Here is a 3992-nt window from a genome sequence, read left to right as displayed (position 1 = left end):
CTAACCAAGGTGATGATCATGATTAATCACATTAATGATTAATGTGTCCAAGGCCACAGAGAGAATGTAGCCAGCATTTTTAAAAGCATTTAAAAATTTTTAAAGTATTTTTAACAATGTATTTACTCTCTCTGTCTCTGTCTGTCTCTGTCTGACTGTCTGTCTCTGTCTTTCTCTGTCTTTGTCTTTGTCTCTGTCTCTCTCTGTCTCTGTCTCTCTCTGTCTCTGTCTCTGTCTCTCTCTGTGTGTGTGTGTGTGTGTGTGTGTGCCATAGTGCATGTGTGGAGTTCAGAGGACAACTTGTGGGAGTCACTTCACCCTTTCCACTATGTAGGTCCCAGGATCAAACTCTGGTTATCAGGCTTGGTGACACTGTCTACCCACTGAGCCATTTTGTTGGTCCAGAGCCAAGCTCTTGCTGCTGAACGGCTCCTACCAGGGTGGGTTTTCCTCCCCATGGGGAGTCCCTAGGGAGGTAGCAAGACACTGCAGGAGGTCTAGAGGAGAGATGCCTCTGACGTCATAAGGGGCAAAGTTAAGGGCCAGGAGTCTGCTGGCCTTGTAGAGTTACCTGGGCATTGGTATTTTTGCAGTTCCCCCTTTCTCACACAAGGGGACGAGTCACTCAAACTCAACAGCATAACAAGGTCAGGAGTAGATGTCCTAGCTTCTAACCCAGTGATCTTTGCTAAGTGCCATGTTCTATACTGGCAAGAAGGAACATGTCCCCCAACACTCAAGAGATTCCCAACAGACGCCAAGGAGTGTTTTCTGATCACTATACAGCTGTGGGGCAGCATTGTCCCTAGGATGTTGTGACTTACTGCTGCAGGCCGTCTTCTGAGGCTGGCTAAATGCAGGCTGAAATACCCTAAGTGTAGTTAAGGGAAATCCATTTCTCAACATCCATCCACTTTTTTTTCTGCTCATTGTACCAGTTGCTGATGCACATTAGATGAAGATACACATTTTGCCAGTGTTTTGAGACATTGAGAAAATGGCTATCAACTGTCAATCATTCTTAAGACATGTCTACAAAATCCTGGCACTCATTCCATCCCTTATCCATCAATTACTATTGGTTAATACTACTATTATTGTCTACTAGAACTAATTTTCCATCCGTCTGCTCTCTATCTCCGAGCCAGTCAGCTTTTATTCACTGGCCACTGCTGCAAAGTACTCTCCTAAAGTCTAGAAATGCATGACAAAACCTCTCATAGACACACTCAGATTCGTATCACAGAACAGCAACGACAACCTGTATCCACGGCTCTGTAAGGGAAATCTACAAAGCTCTGAGAAGTTGGGGAGGGCTTCTGGAGGTCATGACTTTTAACTGAATGAGAGAGAGAGAGAGAGAGAGAGAGAGAGAGAGAGAGAGAGAGAGAGAGAGAGAACAGAAGGACAGTGTAGGGTGGACAAGCACTTGTTGTTTGGCCCTGGCACTCGTGTGGAATTTGAATCACACTAGCAGTGTGCATTCATAATCTAACTGTGATAAATGCTTCAGCAACTCAGTAAGATCAGCGTTAGAAAGAGACCTCAAAGGATGAAGAAAACTTACAAGATGAAGCCATTATTCAGAGTAGAGAGAGACCAAGCTCTAAGCTCTCCGTGACCTTGCTCGGACTCTCACTAGCCTTCCTGGGGGAGTTGCTTCGACTTGCCAGAGGGAAGACTGGGAGTCCCAGAGGCTAGTGAGCCCGTGCAAGGCTACCCAGCCAGTGGGAACAGAGATGACACGGGTTTCCCAAACCCTAGTCCAGGGTAGGTGTGGCCTCTCTAATTGATGGGAGAAGCGCGAGGAGGGGGGTTGGGGGAGGAAAGCAGTGGCAACCTCAGCGTTGATGTTCAGTCCTGGGTTTCAGCTTCCTCTTCTACTGCCTGTATCTATTTCCCTCTTCTACTGACTGTGTCTATTCCTTACTCACAAACAAGCAGCCACATTGACCTGAGCAATTATGTACAAAGAACCATTCAGAACAAAAGCCCAGACCCACAGGAGATGCTGCTTGGGAGAACATGAACCCACGGCTGCCTGAAGTTCTCCGCTCCCAGCCCTACCCTTTCCTTCTCCTCCATGTGGATTGTATAAGCAAGACCAGAACTTTAAAACTAGACTATGTGAAGCCTCCTTTCAGAGTCCAGGCATCTGCTTCCAGGTCTGGGGAAGGCTGGGTGTGAGAAAAGAGGGCTGGCTACCAAGTGAAAGGGATCCGGGGGCCTCCTGTTGGAAAGCTTAGGGATGCTACAGCAAGGTAGGAGAGTCCGGTGACTCAGCTCTGAACCTTCCATTGACCTATGTCTTTGAACATCTCTAGCTACTGATGCTGTTGCTGGGAGACACAGACCACCTGATGCAGGACTACAGACTCACATCTTGGCCTTGATTCTGGTCCTGTTCTCTCTCCACTTCCTGATCTGCCAGTATGTGAGTGATCTATGCTGCAGCTCCCAGTACCATGGATTCTGAAACACCAACCATCACTCCTTGTTCACCACGATGAACTGTATTGAATGAACCATGAACTAAAATAAACCTCTCTCCATTGAAGTTGCTTCTCTTAGGTATTTAGTCCTAGCAATGTAAAAGTAACTAAGATGGATGGATGGATAGACAAACGGACAGACAGATGAATGATAGGAAGATAGATGATAGTTGATATGTGAGAGATAAATGATAGGTCTATATTTTCCATGTCTCTATCTAGCAATCATATTTTTAGCAGCTATCTAAGTATATAAATCATATGTGTGTGTCTATCATTGAATAACACTAAGGACATGCCAAGTCCAAAATCTATAGATCTGAAGCTGGGAATTCAGTCAAAAATGTGATACAAGAATTTTGAGGCAGGACTGCTTCTTGCCTCAGAAACCTATTTGCTCATAAGGCCTTCAGAAGACTAGCTCAGGGCTACTACTCATATCATCAAAGATAGTATCCCTTGCTTAAAGTCACTGGTTACAGATGTCAGTGCCATTGCCAGAGCCAAAGTTATGTTTTAAGTTTTAATTACTGTGCCTAAGAGATCCACCGAACAGAAATGTTCTGACCTATAAGCCCCTTGCCCAAGATCAGATACTTTCTGAAGTGCTAGAGGCTGTCGTTTATAGGCCATAACAAGCTATGTTTTCATTTCCCTAAACAAGTTTGCTCGACCCAACTACACCGGATGTGCTTGCTCACATGTGGGTGGGAGGCAGGCAGGAAAGATGTCAGGATGCATGCTTGCCCCTGATTGGACATGATGGGAACTGTGGTGAATTCACGTGGGGTTTCCCCCATTTCCCTGGGAAATGGATGTGGCTGGAGTCAATCAAGCTAGCAGATATCTAATTAAAGCTTGCTTCAAATTTGACTTTAAATTGTGGTAGTGGTCTTATTCTCCACCAGTGGGACTAACAGCATCTGCAAAATGCCTTCGTAAGAGGACTTGATTGAATTTGATTAAGTAACTGGGTATCTAGGCTTGTCACGTTGGCATGTAAAACTAACCATCACACGATCTCTAACCACTTAATGTACCTCTTCCTTCTTAATGAGCAGACGCACGGGGAGAGAAATATCTCACAGTGAGTCAGTTTGTACAGATAACGGCAACACCTTGCTTCAATGGAAAATCGAAAACCACGAGGCTCACATTCTGCTGCTGGCTGGACTATCCCTTCAGCTACGCAAGGTCTAGGATCACCTTAGCAGTTGGTATCACTGGGTGAAAACTGATGGCCTTGCCTAATCCTGAGGGTTTTCTGTTTCCCCTTGTTTCCCGGCAACCCTGAGCCTTGCTTCCATAATGAGCCCGTTAATTAAGACGGATGTTTATAAGTATCAAAGCACAGGAAATCAGAGCCTTAATGACTGACTCCAATCAAGTAAATTTCCTAGGTATGCTGTCTTACTGAGAATCTTAAAAAGAATCAAGCAGAAGTGGGGGGTGCGCTTGAGGACAGAAGAAAGAGTGTGTTCTGTAGGTTGGGGCTCTTGA

The 3992-nt window shown here is 45.4% G+C and overlaps 1 long non-coding RNA gene across 1 annotated transcript; it reads left to right on the top strand.

The window, feature by feature from the left end:
• Window positions 1–1391: 1391 nt before the first annotated feature.
• On the top strand, window positions 1392–3372 carry Gm36001 (predicted gene, 36001). Its single transcript, NR_167897.1, has 2 exons — window positions 1392–1770; window positions 2325–3372. It is a non-coding gene; the product is annotated as a predicted gene, 36001 (long non-coding RNA).
• The last annotated feature ends 620 nt before the right edge of the window (window positions 3373–3992 follow it).

Source organism: Mus musculus, chromosome 16, assembly GCF_000001635.26.
Source record: "Mus musculus strain C57BL/6J chromosome 16, GRCm38.p6 C57BL/6J".
Lineage (NCBI taxonomy): Eukaryota > Metazoa > Chordata > Mammalia > Rodentia > Muridae > Mus > Mus musculus.
This window is presented reverse-complemented; position numbering and strand designations above follow the sequence as displayed.